The sequence below is a fragment of the Ambystoma mexicanum genome, chromosome 2p (assembly GCF_040938575.1).
Source record: "Ambystoma mexicanum isolate Mex_15411 chromosome 2p, UKY_AmexF1_1, whole genome shotgun sequence".
Lineage (NCBI taxonomy): Eukaryota > Metazoa > Chordata > Amphibia > Caudata > Ambystomatidae > Ambystoma > Ambystoma mexicanum.
In genome coordinates, this window is record NC_090923.1 from 591252381 (window position 1) to 591273369 (window position 20989).

General features: G+C 47.8%; 1 protein-coding gene across 5 annotated transcripts in view; it reads left to right on the plus strand.

Annotated features, from left to right (window-relative positions):
* Positions 1-20989, plus strand: part of FANCD2 (FA complementation group D2) — a 2923540-nt gene that overhangs the window by 2669365 nt on the left and 233186 nt on the right. The gene's annotated exons all lie outside the window — the stretch shown is intronic.

Genomic DNA, 20989 nt, shown 5'->3' on the forward strand with positions numbered 1-20989 from the left:
GGGGTGGAATGCTCAGGAGAGGGGTATGCTTAACATATGTTTAGGAAGAGAGATGGCATGCACATCTGCATCTGGGCATACCTGCACATAGAGAATAAAATAGAGATATCTTTCTATTGCCATATAAAAGTGGCAGATAGAACGTGGCCTAGGTTGTAATGAAATAGAATAAAGCAAAGTCTAACATCATATGCTGGAGTCTATTACCCGTAATGAGTCTTCAAATAAGGGGTGATTTAGTAAGCTTCCCCGGGAGAGGTATAGAATCTCGACGGAGAAGGTGGTCACTCTGCAGAGGAAGAGATATATAATATATATTCACTGAAAAAACTTTGTTAAAGGGACGTTATGGTTAAGTTGCACTAATAAAAACCTATGAAATTCCGTAAAAAGATGTTGTTAAAAGGACGTTATGGTTACAAGTAAAATCGAAAAACCCCTGAAATTCGCCAGTTATGGTAAGCTAAGCAACCATAACTCGCGCCACCACTGTGCACTGCTAAGACTAACACTCAGGACATCAAAGATGACATCACAAATATCATTGATGACAGAATACATCTTTATATATGTTACTAACGGCTCTGGGGACTGCAGTAAGTGCATCTATCTATCCATGCTGCTTGGTTATGTTGTATAAGTCTCCAAGGTCTCTAGCAGGTACACATGGAATACGTAAAGCTCTGCTAGGCAGTCTGTTGGCTTATATCTAAGGCATGCAAGGGCTGATAGTGCAGCCGTGGAGCAGGGTATCTTACCTGTTGTGAGATCAGAGATATTATAGGGCTGTTATGTCTGGAAAATGGTGCTCGATCTAGCCGGTGCCGGACTGGGGTGACTCCTTCCTTCTCTGTCTTTGTTGGGGTGGACTCGGGCGATTCCAGCTGGAAAAGGAGCAAAGATGCGTGTCACCTAAAGTGAATGGTAGGGAGCAGGATGTCACAAGTGCATGCAGCGGAATGCCCAATCCTGACTGCGAGGCTGGCCGGTCACAAGCTTACCATGCGGGAGTCTGCTGGTTCAGTCTGTATGGAATAGGCTGCATCAGGCGTCGAAGCTTCAGACGCGGTAGTGAGGAAGTCGAATGCGGGATCCTGGGTTCCCTATGTATTTTTTACTGTTCATGAAGATTTTATTGTTTGGCATCCCGCCAGTATGTGTAGTCATTGTTTCTCTTTAGGACTGCAAGTAGTCTGGGGCTTCTGTTTTATCTGACATAGCTTTTAAAATCTCTGTTTTTTCCTCATCTTTATTTTTCTCTTTAATTTTTCTTCCTTTCTCCTCCTATTATTCTTTTGCTGGAGGCTCTGGATGAACCTTCCCAACTCTTCATCCTGTTGCCAGGTTGCTGCAGTTAAGCCTCTTTAAAGGTGAACCGGGCACCATTATTGGAGTGTATATAACAGGGTTAATCAAATGTGTCAGTCAATGCCAGCAATTGTACTGATCCACTGTGTCAATCAGAATATGCACATTAAAACCAATCCACCTCATAGGACGTAAAGGGGAGGATGCACCTGGAATGTGGTTGAGTTGATCATTAGCCAATACACTATGGCAGTTATAAATAACTCATAATATTTCTCCTTTCAATGGATTGCATTCTCCTGCAGATTCCTCATCAGATAGATATCAATTTCAGCACCAGCTCCCTGGAAACATTTTCGACAGGGGACATAGTACAACTCGACAACAATCATCAACTCTTGACTCAACTGTGCCACTCGTCGGCTCCGGGCATGACGTCGGCCGCAGATATACTACTTCACTATGCCCCCGTACTTCAGTTCCTTTTTTCCGTCTGCTTAGCACACTGCTATTTGGACATTTCTTGTGGAAGAACATTTAAATTCGACAATTCATCCACATTAGATCAACTTTCATTGATATGTCAGCTCCTAAGGTTGTCAGGGTTCAAGCGTTGCCAGGACTGCAACTCTTATATGTCAATTATCGACATCTTAAGAACCAACATCTACGTGTGGTGCCTTGGTAAAGATCACGATATCGAAGAGTGCAGCTCACGTCAACAAATGACTCTTAAATCCCTTAGGGAACGGTTGGCTAAATGTGCGCTCGGGCAGGCTCTGCCAAAGTGCCCATCTCATTCAATGGTCAGGACATCAAGACAAGAGATCGAAGGCCCCATGCCCGAAAAGGAGGGCATGCAACATAAGAAAGCGAAGAAGCATTCGCACTCCAAAAGCCATTCATCTTCCTCATCCTCCCATATGAAAAAGAGACGCCATCAATGCAGACATGACGGAGGATCGCGACCCCGGGCACATCTGAGGAAGAGTGGGGGGCATTCAAGGAGCACAACTCAAGATGTTTAAGACAGCCGCAGCAGGTACGACTGACGTCTCGATGTTGCAGGCCAATATGGCACCAGTTGCGCCTGGAGGTTCCGGCGCCATGGTAGCCAGGTCTGGTCCCAAACTGACCCTAGCGCCGAAACGCCCCAAGGTACCGGCGCTGATATGCCTGTTGGGAATGGCGCCGACAGTCGATATTTCTTTTATCCCCGATCAACATTTTTTGATGCAATGCCGTCGATTTTCGATGGGGAGGGGGACCAAGTGCCTTTTTCTTTTGAGCCTATGGACGGGGTGTCTGGAGGAGACAATTCGCTGACCAAGCCGATTTGATTTCTCTGGCCTGGAGGGCTGCATGACGCAAGTTGGTTGAATACATCTCCTGGTCAAGATCTGCAGCAGGCCACTCCTTATGGTCACCCTAATGCACAGTACCAAAGGCCTGTGGAGAGGGTAGTAGAGTCGTTGGGTCTGGGGTCTCCAGCAAAACCCTTGTCGGCCTATGAACTAACTGACATCTTAGATAAGGGCATGCAAATGCAAATGGCATTGCCTTTTAATGACGCCATATCAGACCTCATCTCAAAATTGTGGCTGAGAACTTACTCCATGACAGCTGTGGATACAGACCTTACCAAGAAATACAGGCTAGCTATTAGGATTTGCCTTTTCTGTCTTCCCATCCCACCCCAGAAGGCCTAGTTGTGCAAGCTGCTTCTGTAAGCTCTATGCCAGCAATATTCACCTCTAAACTGCCTACAGACAGGGAAGAGAATGGATGCCCTGGCTAAAAAGGTCTTCGCCTTCAGTAGCATGGCCCTGAAAGCAGTGAATGCATCATGCTCATTCGCGAAGTACTCTCACGGGCTGTGGAGACCCATGGCGGAAGAGCAGAGCACATCCTGGCTGGTGAAATGAGCGATGGGTTCATGTGAATCATTGATGGTGACATTCCAAGCACTGCAGCCAGGCCTGGACACTGCAGATTGCGTAGGCTGTGCAATGGGGGAGACGTGCACTGTGTTAAGGAGGTCAGCCTACCTTTACAGCTCTGGATTCTCACTCAATGGCCAAGCTAAACATCTGGACATAGCTTTCGACGGTGAGCACATGTTCGGGTCAAAGACTGATGAATCCTTGGAGAAATGCTAGGACTCTAAATTTGCTGCCAAGTCGCTGGGTTTAGCTGTGCAGCAACTCACAAAGCAATCTTTCAGCTTCTCTAGGTGAAGAGGCTACAGGCGGTACATTCTGTTTGGAAAGAGGTCACGGCTCCCATAAACCAGGCAAAGGGAGAGGTGTTTCTTGTGTTACGTGTATGGCAGAGGGGCCTCTATGGGCCAGCAGACTGTGGAAGCAGGGGCACCGGCACCCGCTAAGCCGCTTTGAGTTCTACCCACATATTTCCCCGATTGGAAGGAGAATTTCCAAGCACTTAGTCAGTGTGAAGGAGATAACCTCTGATTAAGAAAACCTTCAGACAGGCCACCCCCGCCCCTCTCAGCAACAACCAGAACAGGAGCTCCAGGAGGAACTGAGAGCCCTGTTATTGAAAGGTGCCGTGGAAGAGGTGCCACCCGAGCAGACCGGATTGGGCTGGTATTTTTGTTTTTTTCTGGTACCAAAGAAAGGGAGAGGCCCCCGTCCCATTCTGGACCTCAGGGCATTGAGCAAGTTTCTGAGGAAGGGCAAGTTCAGGATGGTGACGTTGAAATAAATTCCCCAGGCTCTGCAACTCCAGAACTGGTTGGTGCCGCTGGACCTTCAGGACACTTATTTTCATGTGCCAATTCATTGGAAGCACAGGTGATTCCTGAGATTCATCATAGTGGACACTCATTATCAATTCAAGGTGATCCCCTTTGACTTGGCCTCTGTGCCCAGGGTTTTCACCAAACTAATGGCAGTCGTGGTGACGCACCACAGGAGATCCGGTGTTCACGTATTTCCATACCTGAATGACTGGCTGATCCGACAAAGATCCCTGTAGCGGGTACCGACGCAGCTCCAGGAAACCTTCTCTCTGCTTTACAGGTTGGGGGTCACCCTAAATGTATAGAAGTCCCACATCACACCAACACATAAGCTCCAGTCCATCGGAGCAGTCTTGGACACTTGGGTGGGACAGGCTTCTCCCCCAAGAAACGAGTCACCAGTGTCAGGCAAATGGTTGAGTTTTTTTTGGCGCTTCAACAGTCTACCAGCGGTTTTCTTCCTCCACCTCTTAGGTAGCATGGTTTCCGCTGAATTATTAGTTTTCTTTTTGAAACAATTTTTAATGTTTTCTTGGACACACCACATACACAACTGATGACTACAGTTCAGTGTCTTTTCACTGTTACAATCGCAAATAGCAACAAAAATATTCCAGACAATGACAACGGGGACCCGTCAGAAGAAATCAAAAAATGGTAAGAACCAACAATAACTAACAATAGCACCTGCCATATCCATGCTTTTAATGACATGTTCCACGCACCGGTCTAGTCCCTTGGTGCTCTATCAATTCCAAACCTTTTATATTATTATATACCTATGGAGGCAGATCATCCGAATGGGGAAAACTGTGCCTGCGTCAAGGCGTTCCATGCATTCACGTCCTCACTCGCCTCTCTCATACAAATATATTCTGCCCAGTGCCAGACAGCAGTTTCCACAATCGTCCATCTGTACAAATCCATCCACCAAGCATCATCATAGGGTCCAGCCCTTGATTTCCAAGCCATTGCAATCCTGCGCTTAGCCAGCACACAAGCCAGGTATTTCATCCTGGAAACTTGGATGGTGTGTTTCTTCCCACTCAGAAACAATCCCATCTCAATACCGCTCTTTGCTACCCTGTTTGTGACAGCCTCCCAGAAGTCCCGGATCACTGGACAAGTCCAGAACACATGCATCATGTCTGCTCTGTCACTTGTACACCTCAGGCCCATGTACTGCTCCTTTGAATTGATGTATTCTGTATGGGGTCGTATATGTCCTATTTGTGATGTGCAGTTGTAATAGCTTAAACTGGGCATTCTGGGAGACCTTTTTGTATAAAGCAAGGCACAGGTCCATTCTGCATCTGTGAAGGCCCTCCCCACTGCATGCGCACTTTCAAGACAGCTTTAGTCAATTTCTCAGAGAGCGTCTCATATAATCTTGAGACCGCGTGACCACCCTCAGACGTATCATTCATGGTCTCTAGCATTGGCTCACTCTCCATGCCCTCTCTGAGGTCAGGCCATCTGGCTTCTATCGCTTTAGGGCATCCCTGCATGCATTAGAAATTGTCTCCCACATACAATTGTGTACTGTACTAGGGACTCGAAGTTCCTGACCTTTTGTTCCTATAACAAGCCGCCTACTATCGCCACCCGCAGGTCTCCCAATACATCCTAATTACCTCCACCAAGGTGGATCTGCTGTCCACTAACCCCACTAGGGGGATACTGGTCGAGGAGGGATCCATTCCCTAGCAGTCGCCAGGCTCTACGCCACAGAGTCTTGCCCAATGCTACCAAGTGAGGCAGATGCGTGAATGGGGATTTGTGAACCCACAGCATCTTGTTCAGAAAATAGTGTCCTATGGAGGGTTGCAACAGAATCGTGTCTAAGGAATGCTCATCAGCCATCCAGCTCAAGACAAACTGCATTTGCCCTGCTAGATAATACGATTCAAAGTGAGGGACCCTGATCCACCCCCACCACCACTTCATGGGTCCTCTGTAGTGTACCCAAAGAGATCCGATTCCTCTTCACTCTCCCAAAAACATTCCTGACAATAGTGTGAAGCTTGCTGAAGAACGTCCTAGGGATTTTAAGAGGTATGTTGACGAAATGGTATGGTAGACGCGGAAGTACTTCCGTCTTCAAGAGTGCCACTCTTCCAATCATTGACAGGGGGAAGTTCCTCCAAAGCATCATACACTTCACCACTCTTTCGAGGGCCCTCTGTGTATTGTGTTAATTCGAAGTGCGAGCATCACGCCACACCTTGACCCCAGGCTATCTGAAAGAATCTATTTTCCATTCCAGGTCTAGGTTGGGCAATTGACTCAGACGGCGATCGGCAAGTCTGGCCAGCGGGAACAAGGAAGACTTGTGCTGTTAATGCGTATGCCTGAGACGTCGGCAAACCTGTTTATTACCTCAAGTATGTGTTGGAGGTGCTCTTCAGGGTAAGTAACGTATAAGAGCAACTCATCCACATATAATGAAATCAAGTGTCGCACCCAGTCAGTGTAGATACCAGCCTCTGCATATTCAGCGTGCAGAAACACTGCAAGTGGCTCCAAGGCGAGAATAAATGGCATTGGGGAAAGCGGGCAACCCTGTTTGGTTTCTTTCTTCAACTCCCACTCTTTGCCTGTGCGCACCCTTGCCACCGGTTTAGCATACACCAACCGCAACCACCTTGGAAAACTTGCGCCCCTCCCAAACCTTGGGAAGGTCTCATATTACCAGCCCCATTGAACCGAGTCGAAAGCCTTGACAGCTTCTAATGAGGCGACCACTCAGTCAGCTCCAGATGTTTTTCGCTGCCGATAATGTGGTACAGTCTGCTTCAAATGGTTCCACAAAGTGCTTCAAATGGATTGTGTCCTCCAACGTATTCCACATCTTTGACATGTGCTGCTTTGGAAATGTTTTGCCAGAGGGCATCCTGCGTCGGCGTCTGTCGATGTCCCTCAAAGGCCTCCCTCTAGGGTGACATCACCGGATGTTATAAATAGGATGCACGGCGTCCGTAGCCTCAGTTCCATTTTTTTCACAAACATGTTTGTTTCGGGAACTCGGCGCGCCTCGTGTTATCTTCTTCGAAGAAAATGTCTTCTTCTTCTACCTCTCTGACTCTGTGGTCTGGGTTTAAGACATGCCGGGACTGTAAGTCCAAAATGTCTATTACGGACCCGCACAGCATCTGCTTGTGGTGTCTGGGCAAAGGTCATGATACCGACGACTGCTCGAAGTGCCAATCGTTGACTACCAAGGCCTTGTGGGAGCGTAAGGGGAAATTACAGGTAGGTCGGGTTTCTAAACCTCGTAAATCCAAGAAATTTACGGGTATTTCCACTGACGATTTGAGGGGTGACTCTCCCTGTTGGAAGGAATCCCGGGGATCTCTGTCCCGGAGTGGGACCCGCCACTTGTCGTCCTCGTCTCAGCAATCCCGGAAGCGGCGTCACCGGTCGCCTTCCCTGTCCTCGTCGGATGATGGCTCTGTAAGGAAAGTGGCTTGTCCCACTAAATCCTCCACTCCTGAGGAATGGGAGGCATTCAGGGAGCAAATGCTGGCCATTTTTCCAGAGAAAATGGCCGGAATTTGCCGGTGGAGGCCCCTATTATTGTGGGTCCTCCACAAAAGGCTTTATCCAAGACTGTGAGGCCTGTTGTGGACTCCAGGGCCGCTCCTGTCCCTAGGAAGGAGTTCTTTCATTCTCTGCATGATATTTATGAGGATGAGGAGGGGTCAGATATGGAGTTGGAGCCTGTTCAAACTCCTGAGGCTCCTGACATGGGTTTTTCTGAGGACAGTCAGTTGGAGGAGTTGTGTCAGTCGTTACATGATGCCAGTGGCCTTGACACATCTTCTGAGGTGGAGTTCGGTAGGCCAGAGCCTGGGGCTCATGCTGAGTCCTCCTATAGGAGGTTGATGCCTAGAGTTACAGAGTACCTAGGGTGGTCCGGTCCTCCGGTTGCATTTGATCAGGGTGACCTGACTGATATTTTGGATCAGGGTCTGTCCACTGACCCAGTGTTGCCTTTTCATTTGGCATTACAGAAAAGGATGACGGCTACATGACAGACCCCGGAGGCTCTTCCGGCGGTCAACAAGTCGTTAACTAAGAAATACCGCCCATCCGTAGCGACCCCAGCTACCTATCCGCTCACCCCACTCCTGAGAGTTTGGTGTTTCAGGCGGATACGGCCACCTCGAGGCAGGCAGCGTACCCTACCATGCCTCCTGATAGGGACGACAAACGATTCGATGGTTGGGCGCGCAAGGTATTTTGTGCTGGGAGTATGCTACTGAAGTCGGCCAACTCCACTTGTGCCTTGGCATGGTTTTCACACACACTGTGGAATTCTCTCTCTCTAGCGGCTGAGCATATCCCTGAGGGGGAAGAAAGGGATGGGTTCCTTGCTCTTGTGCAGGATGGCAAGGATGCCATGTGTGAATTCCTTCAGTCTGGGTTGGACACGGCTGACAGTGTTAGCCGGTCCATGGCTGCAAGCACTGTCATACGCAGGTTTGCGTGGTTGTGAAAGTCGGGTTTTGCTCCGGATGTGCAAGTCGTCTTCTGAACATGCCCTTTGATGGCTCTCATTGGTTTGGCAGCAAGGCAGACCTCCAAAGCTGCTGCTAAATCTTTGGGCGCAGCTGTGCGTCAACCTCTGCCTTTTCGTCCTAGGGGACAACATTGGAGTGGGGGTTCCTTTCGTTACTACTCCTCTTTTGGTAGAACGAGAGGATCTGCTAATCAAAGGGGCCACCGTAAAGGTACTTTTGGTGGACGGGGAAATAGAGGTGCCAAAGCCGCTCAGGCAGCTGCCTCTTTGCCTACCGGCACTGCCACAGCCGCTCCAAAACAGCTATGAGGCCATGTTCCATTGTTCGCCAGTTGGGGGCAGACTGTCTCAGCATCTCGATGAATGGCGAGCTATTACTTCAGATGCGTGGGTTCTGGATACAATAGCCCACGGCTACTGCCTTCCCTTCCTAAAGCGGCCTCACGACAATCCACCGGGGAATCTCTCTTTGAAGCTTCCGGATCCGCTCCTTGTGCAGGAAATCTTGACCCTGCTGGAGAAAGGCTCTATAGAACTAGTGCCTGTGGCGGAGAGGAACAGGGGATGGTATTCCCAATATTTTTTAATTCCAAAGAAAGGCGGGGGCCTGAGACCTATCTTGGACTTGCGTTGGTTGAACAAGTTCCTCAGGAATGTCAAGTTCAGGATGGTCACTCTTTCTCAAGTCCTTCAGGCCCTTCGCCTTCAGGATTGTTTGGCGTCTCTGGACCCACAGGATGCTTATTTTCATGTGCCGCTTCATCCAAAGCACAGAAAATACCTGAGGTTTGCGGCTGGCAACTCATACTTTCAGTTTCAGGTCCTGCCATTCGGATTGACCTCCGCCCAAGGGTCTTCACCAAGCTAATGGTGGTGGTGGCAGCATATCTCAGGCGAGGGGGGGGGTTCACGTCTACCCCTACCTGGATGACTGGTTGATCTGAGTGCGTTCTCCCGAACAAGCTTTGGACCATCTCAGCCTCACCTGCCGCTCCACTCACAAGCTGGGCTTCTCCCTCAATTTCAAGAAGTCGCATATGACACTTCCCAACAGCTCCAGTACATCAGGGCTGTGTGGGACATGTCCTTGGGGAAGTGCTCGCCTCCCAAGGTGAGGGCTCATCACATTGTACAGATGGTCAACACATTTCAACATGCCCAGAGTCCCCCTGCTTTTTCTAATTCTTAAGGCTGCTCGGCCTCATGGCATCCTGCATTTTTCTGGTGCCAGAAGCCAGACTGAGGATGAGATCCCTTCAATGGGTTCTCAAGATGCAGTGGTCGCAATTCTCAGGCAAGATGTCGGATCCCGTTCAGATTCCACTCTCGGTCTCGCAGGATCTTCTGTGGTGGGCTAGCGAAGGTAATCTGATGAAGGGGGAGTCGTTTTGGAAACTGGATGGAGGTGACTGTGGTGACGGACGCTTCTTTCACAGGATGGGCAGTTCATGCTAACGAGCTGACCACCAGTGGTCGTTGGTCTCCGTCCGAGTCCAAACTCCACATCAACCTGTTGGAGCTGAGGGCCCTCAGGTTGGCCCTGAAGGCTTTTCTGCCATCTGTGCGGGGGACGAGTGTCCTGATCACGACCTCAACAAAAAAGGGGTGGTAGGGTCACTCCCGCTGTTCAGAGAGTCGATCCAGCTCTGGTCCTGGGCGATACAGCAAGGAATATCACTGTCAGCAATTCATCTGGCCAGAGCGGAGAATGCGGCGGTGGATGCTCTGAGCAGGCAGAGCGCAGTCTCCCATGAGTGGGAGTTGGCTCAGGAAGTCGTCCTGGAGATTTTCGCCCTTTGGGGAACCCCTCAAGTGGATCTGTTTGCGACTGGTGCCAACTGGAAGTGCAAGAGATTTTGCTAAAAGGAATTTCCTCTGAGAGGAGCCTTAGGGGACGTGTTTGTCATGGATTGGTCATTCCCACTTCTGTACGTGTTTCCTCCGGTCCCCGTCATTCCTCAGGTGCTAAGGAGCTTGCTGAGGTTCGGATCCCACTTGATCCCCATTGCTGCGGATTGGGCCAGAAGAGCAGGGTACCCGGACCTTCTAGAAATGTCCATTTGCCCTCCATGCCATCTTCCCCACAGAGAGGATCTTCTCTCAAGCGAGGGGGGTCGGGTTCTCCATCCAGAGGTCAAGACGCTCAACCTTCACACTTGGTTTCTGAAAGGTTGAGACATAAGGATTGTGACCTCCCGGATGATGTGATGAAGCTGTTGCTTTTGGCCAGGCGGCCGGCAACCAAATCCCTGTACCGTTGCCGTAGGTTTTGTGACTGGTGCAGAGGCAACGATGTCGATCCTTTTCATTGTTCCATTCTGATGGTTCTTTCTTTCTGGCTTTCTTTGGCCCACAGGGGTCTTTAAGTGGTTACCATTAAAGGTTACCTGGCCGCACTGTCTATTTTCAAGCGCTCGTCTGAAGAATGTTTTTATTTTAAGAAAAGGGTTTACGAATGTGTTCCCGCCGTCCCCTTTTCAGGTGCCTGTTTGGGATCTGAATTTGGTGTTGAAATTCCTGATGGGTGCTCCGTTTGAACCACTGCACTCGTGTCCTTTGAGACTGTTGTCTTTCAAGACGGTTTTCTTGGTTGCAGTTACATCTGCTCGCAGAGTGAGTGAATTGCAAGCACTTTCATCTAACCCACCCTTTACTGTGTTCCACAAGCATAGGGTTGTACTGAGGGTATGTCCGTCCTTCCTACCTAAGGTAGTGTCTGAGTTTCATCTGAGCCAGAAAGTGGTGCTTCCTGCTTTATATCCTTCCCCCTCATCCTGGTAAGGAAGAGGAGAGACTCCATAGGTTGGACCCTAGGAGAGCTTTGAGCTTTTATATCCTTTTTTTTTTTCTTTTTTTTTAGTCATTGTGTATATAGTTTAATAAACAAACTTTAACACATTCTTAGATAGAAATACAACAGACAAGAAGAAAAGAATTTCTAAAAGTGGAAAAATTATTTCCACATATTTAGCCAATATCAAAATTATATAAAATTATATAAATAAGGATATCCGGCTGCAATATAGAGCACATTTACATATCCTTAGTAAAAATACCAGTACATGACAATTCATCTAACACGATCCATTTGTAATGATAATAAAGAAAATGTCATTAGTTATCAATCAGATCCCAAGGAGCAATACAAACATAAATGGATCCTGTGTTCATTGCACAGCATATGAGGTATACTCGGGGTTAGGAACAAAGGCTTTTACTCAATTCCTCCAATAATTTCACATTGCTTTCAAATTTCCATAGTTGCTTATTTACACATTTCCATACTTGTGTTATAGCGATGATCCTACTACGACTATATCCAGACAAGCAATTTAACCAGAAATATTGATGGGTTATGTCATCCAGATCTTTTACAAATTTAAGGTAGTAATGAGCATCGATGGATTTCATCATTGAACAGTTTGTAAGCACATGTCTTGCCGTCTCTGTTTCTAGCTTATTACAGCACAGTCTGCAAGTTCTTTCATGGGCTGGCATTCCAGTCCTTGCCCCTTTAACTCCTAAGATATCAAGACGGTTTAAGCGGATGCTCATAAATAGCCTCTGCGTTATCAAGGATGGGAGGAGCATTAGATATTCTTGTGGCTCCTTATAGTTAAAATACATCCTAGAAAAGGAGCTTAGAGATTTCATAATAGCAACTTTTTCGTGGTTGTTTACCCAGTCTTGCTTCTCAGCCGCATTTTTCAAGGATTTAAGCATTGCACCTTCACCGTCTTCCCACCTCGGTGTCCAACATAGCTTCCTAAAGAAGTTCTCATTCATTGTTTTGAATTTAGTCATTACCACATTGGTGCTAGTCTCCAACGGGGAACGAAGGATCGTAGAGTCTGGCAAAGAAAACATAATCTTAATATAGAGCTTTGCTCTATTCAGGTTAATCAGGGTAGAGAAGGAAGTAAGACCCATTTCTAGCCTAATTGCCTAATTTATATCTCTAGGATGTGCAGGGTCAGAGTGAATGACCAGCTTTTTGTGGGGTACACTGGACACCGATTGGGCCAGGCTGTTACCAAACAGACCTTGTCCAGGTGGATTATCCTCACTATTACTGAATGTTACAGATTGGTGGGCAAGGACCCTCCTGAGGGATTGTGAGCTCACTCCATTAGGGGCGTGGCTACATCCACAGCCCTGCAGCGGGGACTTCCTATTAAGCATATTTGTGATGCAGCAACGTGGTCTTCCATCTACACCTTTGTCAAACATTACTTCCTGGATACACTCCATGGTCCGGATATGGCCTTTGGTAAAGCGGTGCTTTATTCTGTCATCTGATTGGAGTTGGGAGAAGAATTTAGAATACCCATTCACTGATATTGCTTTGGGAGTCTGTCAAAGATGTGGAATATGTTAGAGGACACAATCCATTCGAAGAACAAGTTACTTACCAACTGGTAATGTTCTTTCGACTGGGTGTTCCTCCAGCGTATTCCACATCGCCCTCCCAGCCTGCCCCTCTGAAGAATTTCCTATGTTATTGGAGCTTGCGTTCCCGCAAGGCTATGTGCAGTCAAGCAGGCATTGTGTATGAGCATGTCACACGTTATGGAGGAAAAAACATAAACCGAGGCTACGCGCGCAGTGCTTCCTATGTATAACATCCGGTGACGTCACCCTCGACAGAGGCCTTCGATGGACATCCACGCAGGACGCCCTGTGCCGAAAAATATCCAAAGCAGCACAGTTGTGGACATTACATGTCAAAGATGTGGAATACGTTGGAGGAACATCCAGTCGAACAAACGTTCCGAGTTCGTAAGTAACTTGTTCTTCTGCCTGGAAAATACTCTGATCTTCATGTATCAGGGTGCCTATCACTTTCTTCAGTCTATCAGCAAGTATGGCCGTGAGGATCTTACAATCCTGGTTGACCATAAAGAGGGGTCTATAAGAGCTGCATTCTTGTGGTGTTTTGGTCAGCCTGAGTATCCGAACTATGATTGATTCCCTTAAGCTATGTGCCAGGATTCCTGTCTCACACACCTCTACTAGCACCTCAAGTAGTCTAGGAGCAAGTGTATGAGCATATTAGTTATAGAATTCCGAAGTATATTCCATCAGTTCCAGGAGTTTTCCTAGTAGATAATGCACGTATGGCAACCAGAGGTTCCGCCACAGTAAGTAGGGCGTACAGCATATCTGTTTGTGCCGTATCACGGCGGGGCAACTTAATTTTAGGTAGCGCATCACTAACATCAGAGCCACTAGTTTCCATACAGTGTCATATTAATGAGAGAAAACCTCATTGATCTCCCTCTGCACTCTCTTAGTGGCTCCCCCACCATCCTGTATGGCGTTGATTATTTCCCTCTTGTCCTCTCTGGTACACAACCATGCCGGGAGTCTCCCCGGTTTGTGCCCCACTGCATGCACCTTTTGTGTGTATTTGGCACAATCTAATGTATCTGAACGCGCCCAGTCCGAGAGGCACTTCTGCCACAACTCAATCAACGCCTACGTCTCCCACCAGTTTCTGCATCCCAGCGCTCCGTGGCTTCAATATATATTTCTGTACTAGATATGCAGTCCAAAAACTCCCTCCGGAAGCCCCCATCTTTCCAATTGCCTCTCACCGTATCACTGTTTTAAAGGCATCCCACACAGTGCCTATCCGATCCACACTAACCACATTAGTTTACAAAAAGTTGTCTATCACCTACCGCATGTGCTCACTAAACATGTCATCCTGCAGCATTTCTGCCCGCCGCCTCCAAGTAGGGATTGGTGGCCAACCTGTTCTCAACCTCCATGTGACCAGTAGCGGGGCATGATCGGAGAGGACCCTAGTTCTATAAGCAACCTCTGTGAATGCAGGCAACGTTTCCCACCCTGTGAAGAAATAATCAAGACCAGTGTTTACCAAGTGTGGGGCTGAATAATGTGAGTATGCACGGTCTGTCCCATGTATCCCCCTCCATTTATCCAATAAGGTCGAAATTCTGCAACAATGTGTTTAAAGGCTTAGCAGGGGGCGCAGGCCTCCGATATTTGTTATCGGATCTATCTACCAGTGGGTCAAGGGTAAAATTGAAGTCCTCACCCCATATCCACAGGACCTTCCTGTAGATTGCTTATCTCAAATAGAGCGACTTAAAAAAAGTTGCATCTTCATGCTTGGAGCATACGTGCTGATGATGCATAGCTCCCTGTCCTCCAGGAACCCATCTACTAGCACCATTCTACCTTCTGTGAGAAACCTGAAGGGTCAGACCCACTAGTCCCAGGGGATCTGTCATCCAGGTGGCCAGTACATGGCCATCGCTATTGTATCCAGTTCATGAAGGTAGACCAGTGCGGAAGGATCACCTAGGTGAGGGTTCTTGTGGGAGTGGGACACAGGATGGCGAGACGCGGTATCCCTATCCTTGTAACACCTTTATCCCATGCTACCAGTTAGGATACTTAGGAACATAACCCGCCGCCCTTTCACACCACAAACACTTTCTCACGGATAGCTTGGTATAAGAGAAAATGGACTAACACCCGAGCCCTATACCTCACATGTCCCAATACAGTGGTCAGGCAATTATTGACACACAGACACACACTCACACCTGAGTTCCATTACACTTCCCCACACGGATAAAAGACGGAGCACGAGAGCACACTCTGAGCAAGGCAAAGCACACGAGAAAGCAGCAGTTCCAAGATGGCAGTTTAACACAAGGAGAAAGCTGGCAAAAGAGAAGGGGAACCGTTACTTTCACAAACCTTCCAGAATAGAAAGCGTAAAACCAGGGAACCAGGCTGAAGAGTCCTGCATTGTGTGTCGCAGGTCCCCTGCGTCCTCCCGCGTCGGTAACCAAGGCGGGGAGAATCGCCTGCCGCTGTGGTATTCTTCTTGGCTCCTACAACAAAGCAGTGCCAGTGAAATCAACACAGCTTGTGAGTTGGGGAGACTGATACCAAACCGGTCTGTGTTAAAGCCAAGGTTGCAAGCGGCAACATTGTATGGTGAGCGCTGAAGCGAAAGTGTATGAAACGCATCTGAAAACCAACGCAACTAAAAACGGAACCACCGAAGAGTGATTGAATTTTGAAATCAAACTATACAATACCCTTGACAGAGTGGTCTGGCACTGTGTGCATGCTCATTCAAAGGCCTCCGTAAGGTATCCAACTAAGAGTTGAGAAAGATGAAAGAGTGGCAAGGAACTGTACATTGAAGTGATCCTGCAACGGGTCGAGCAAAATACTGTGCACAATCAGAAGTCTTCAATGTCGATACTGCTAAACAAGTTGATGAAGAAATAGAGAAAGTTGGTCCGATCCCGAACGAGGGAGATAGATCAATTGAAAGCTTTTGGAATAAAGCAAGTTTGTGTTTAAGTTAATTAAATTGGTCCGAGCCCGGCAAAGGGGGACTAATTGCACATTGTGTTAAAACAGATCTGAGCCCGGCTGAAGGAGATTCGGGGTGAATGGTGAATCACCTGAGATTGAGTATGTGTGAAGTTCAGAGAGGAAAAGAACGTATTGTTTGTTTGTTGCATCAGGCCTTTTGCAAGAAGAGACTTTGGAAGACAAAGAGATGGGCACAGAAGGTCCTGATGCTAATGTTTGAACTGCACCTTCGAGCCACAAAAGCCAGAGACTGTGCTAAGCCCAAGCATATTGCCTTATCCTGTGCTGGAAACGTGGGGAAGGGAGTCCAACTGCCTGAACATCCCGAATATAATTTCTTGAACACTTCTTTCTTTTACATAACATTGTTTCCCACACTATTTGTATTTAGAGGTAAGGATTGGCTATAGGTTTGCTAGTATAGGCCCTTTTACTCTCACAAGACACCATTAGGACAGTGTTATTATTATTTGATAGTCGTAGCTTGCTTCCATCAGTAGATTTAGGATTAGAGAGGCGTTTTTCAACCCCCTTTTTGAAGTTCAATAAACAACCTTGAACTGTGGTCCCTTGTGTCTATCTTACTGTTGATACCATGCCTTCCTTACACTTCATTATCACTTTTCACTTCCAAACGCTTAAAGGGGACTATTGGCGCCACCCACACAAGAACACCACTTGCATATACAGAATATGAGGAACCATACATCTGCCCGCCCCACTTCCTAGCAAGCACACTCTTCCTGTTGGTGTTGAGCTGCGTTTCCTACAATAATGCTATCCCCACCCCCAACCTATGCAAAAATCCATGCACTCTTAACTGCTTAATATAGCTGTTGAGTCCCCGAACATTCCACGTTGCAACTTTCACGTCAATCACCATATACTCCATATTCAGGCACCCTAACATTCCCACAGACCCTCCTCCACCTCTCTTCTCCAGCACTCCATACCCCCTCGGCGTCGGCTGCCATCAATTATTAGCCATAGTGGAAGTGGCATCTCAGGAAGCCACACTCCCGCCCACAGGGGTGGGTGGACGCACAATCAAACCATGCCAGGGCAGCGCTAGCCACACCTTCGAATCAGATGGCGAGTTCGAACCATTCCACAAGCAGGCCCACGCAAACTATATGAACCTCACATAAATAACAACCAAAACAAGAAAACTAAGAAAAACACACCTGAAGGACGAAAACACAACATTAAACTGTGTACCCTTGGCCCAATAGCATGCCGCTCACTTAGGCCTAGCTGACTTCCACCTTCTGAGCGGCGTACAGCAGCAGGAAGACTTAAAGCTGACATCCAAAATGTCAAATGCAGAAATCCGCGGCCACTCCCAAAAATGTGTCCCCTGCTGCTCCTGTGGTCTTGCCAATCAAAGAAAAGTGCCACAAGCACCTGCCCCAAAAGGATGCCATATTACAGGGCCAATGCGTCTATTATGGTTCTTTGTTTCTTCTGGTGGGTAACTGCAATCCCTATCAAATCCATTCCATAATAAGACGAATTTCGTGCTTATCAACTTTTAGTATCTTTCGTGATTTATTCTATCTATTAGCCGTGTTGATCTTGCGAGGAATTAAGTTTTATCTAGATTCAAATTTTAACCATCTTGTGTTTTAAACTATTTTTAACAATATAGATTTCATTAATTGTGTGCTTTAGTTCACCTGCTCCTTACCTTAAGTTCTTTCAGTGCTCAAACGCTGGTTGCCCTTTCAGTGCTCAAACGCTGCTTGCCTGCGCCTTTGAGACCGTGTTGACTGTTTGCTTAGAACACTGGTCACGCCACAAACTACAAATCCCATCTGGATTGTAGTTTGTGAGCGTACTTGGGATATAATCAGGCACGTCACTGCCGGCGCATCAGGTTCTAGCAAGTCTGCTAGTTTAGAAAACCCTGTTGTGCGCTCGCTTTCATTTGAATGTCATATCTTAATTTATAAAATATCTGTCAGTCGTGTTGATCGTGCAAGGAATACATTTTTTATCTAGATTCAAATTTTAGCCATTTTGTGTTTTTAGAAATTTTTAACAAGTTAGATTTCATTAATTGTGTGCTTTAGTTCAACTGCTCCTTACCTTAATTTCTTTCAGTAATCGGGCACATCAGCGCAGTCGCGTCGGGGTCTGCGCGAGTCTGCGGGAGGACGCACAGACTTGCTGTAATTTCCTGGCATTGACTTCAAACGGTTAGTATTGCAAGGGGTTGAAAATGGATATAACCCAGAAAATTGTGGTTTTGTTGGCTAAACAACAGGGTAATAGGGAAACTGCGCAACATACTTTTGCATGTTGTCAAGCACTCGGAAAGGCTCACTGGGAGGCTATTGTACAGCGCTATGTGAATGATGATGTGGTATTCTTCTAACCGAAGGCTACGCTTAACAATCACGGCCTATCAGATCTGGAAGATGGTACACCCTGTGTTCAAATGAACGCTCTCTGTAGGCTCCTCGGTGCATCAATCAGGAAAGGAGGCCTAGTGCGGCTAAGGGCCGTGCCCATCGCGATCCAGCGGCAAGCGAGGATTGCTTCTTTGAGCGCTTCCTCCTCCTCATGTGCTCCCCACAAATGACGGGGCTCCTCAAGGGCATCATCAAGGAGGTGATTCCACAGGTCATGCCTCCTAGGTCTCCTATTCTGGGCCCTCCTACGTTCGCTCTGGCAGTGCCAGTGCCGCAGTCTGTTCCTCCTCCGGTCCAGGCCTTCCTGTACCATCAACGCCTCCTCACCCCCCTTCAAACCCCTGCGCAGTTGGCTGTTGATGACCAGCCACCTTCGGGTACAGATCAAGGGAGGGACACCTCCGACTCCTATTCCCCAGGACCCGCACGTCCCTCTGTCTGGAAAAAAGGGGGAGTTGACAATGACTGCAACAAGGACGCATAGGACGAAGAGCCTTTGGCGTCAGTGAAGGCATTTCATGAACGTCTTCGGGGCCTTGCAAAGTACGTGGGGGACCCCCAGCCAGAGCAGGCCTCCCAAGAGTCGGGATCTTGGCGGAGGTTCTGGCCCGGTGCGCCACGAGCGGTTTGTGCATCCCCCTCTGTTAGGCAGAAACCTGTGCAGTTCCCTTAGGGACTACTGCAAAAGGCTTAAGACTACAGGTGTTGGCAGTAAACCCAAATGGTAGCAGTCTGCACCACCCAGATTTACCTGGTAGCTGTGGCTGAGCAGCCAGACTTCTCTCAAGAAGAGTTAGAGAGTATATAGAGTATACAAGATAGGTACCAAAATACAGTAGCACAAGCAAACACTGACCAGAGCTTTATTTAAAGACACACTTAGAAACACTCTAGCACTATTATTATAAGCAAGTTCAAAAACACAGTCACTATTAATATATATACATCCCTTAGTCCTTATTAGACAAGTCTTAGTTAACACCACTTATTTCCAGACAGAGGTGAGCGCTTAACTAAAGATGACACTCCAATAAGTTGAGAAAAAGGGAGGGAAAAGGCAGAAATTAGGAACAGCACACACACAATACTTTTAGAAGCACTCAGCAAGGCAGGAAAGTCAAAGTCTACTTGTGAGCAAAAAGTTCAGAGACCAGGCTCCCTCTTGGAGAGAGTAGAACACCAATGCGCCCAAGATCACACAGTTTAAAAGGCTTGGAAAGTCTTGCAGAGAGTTTAAAAAGGAATCAATTCAGCTCAGAAAAGTTCAGTTAGCCAGCCTAGGGCCAACCCAAGTGGTAAGGTGAGGATTTACGAGACACCCCACACAGACCGTTGCGAGGGAGGCCAGGCGGACACCGTACCTTGAAAGTAAGGAGAATCCTTCAGCGGGGGCAGTTGTTCCTTTCAGTAGATGCAAGTCGCGGCGTCGTTCAGAGGAAGAGAAGATCTCGACGTGGAGGAAAGCTGAAGGTCGTTGCACTGCCGGGGAAGAAACCAGCCGCGGAGTTCTCCGGTTAAAAGGTACTACCCTTTTATTCGCGGTGGTGGATAAAAAGTGGTATTCCGGTTGCCGGGGTGCTTGGCACAGGCAAGTCGGCCATGAGATGATCTGGGAAGGCGAAAAGGCGGGCAAACTGGTTATCCCCACCAGTCAAAGGAAGAAGGCTCTTCGGGATGAAGCTCTCCTCTGTCGTTGGAAGAAGTGGTGAGTCGGTTCAGCAGGGCTCCACCTGTGGTGTCGTCGTTGGAGGTCGGCTCAGCTTCTCCCTCTTCGGATTCTTTGGTCCTGTGGCGACGTCTGAAGTCCCAGTCCCCAAAGCCCTGCTTTTATGAAGAAAACACCCATTCATCAGTCCTAGCTGTCACTCAAACATGCTAAGTGGTGAGGCGGGCGGCTCACCACTGGGCCAATCACACAAGAGTGCGACTTGAGTTGCCGAGGCAACTCAGTCCAGGGTGCCTAAACCCCCTCCCACACCCCCTGTGGTACCCAGACAGAGTGACACCACTTTTGGAGGCTTCTGTGGAGAAGCCCGCCAAAAAGTGCAACAAAGGGCTCGACTTGGGTTGGAGTCGCAGAAGCGAACACAAACGCCATTTTGGAACCGAGTTCTGGCAAAAAAATACCAACCGGTGAATTAATATTAAATAAATAAACCAGCGGTATGTTTGAGGCTATGTTAAAAGTATTAACCTCGAACAATGGGAAAATCCCATAGGAATATATTTGCGGTTGAATATAAAAAGAAGTATCCACTGCCACCAGCCAAAACTCGCTCAGGGGGGACTGGACAGTGCCCCCTCGAACAACAGACCCAGGGGCAATCGAATTGCCCCTACCAGTACGCCCACAATATGATGGTTTGTACTGGTTCTGTTCACAATTTAGGACTAGTAAAGCCAATGGTGACTTTACATGCCCTGGGAGACAGTAGTCAGTCCCAAGTAACAGAGTCTATGTTTGGGGGTCACTATGACACCCCTGTGTTACAGCACGGAGGGTGCTGTGTAACACACATACCAAAAACACATGAAGCCCTATGGAGTAAAAGATCCCATAGCCCATAAAACACATTCAAAGTCAAAGGATATCTCAAATCATGTCTAAGAGTGGGA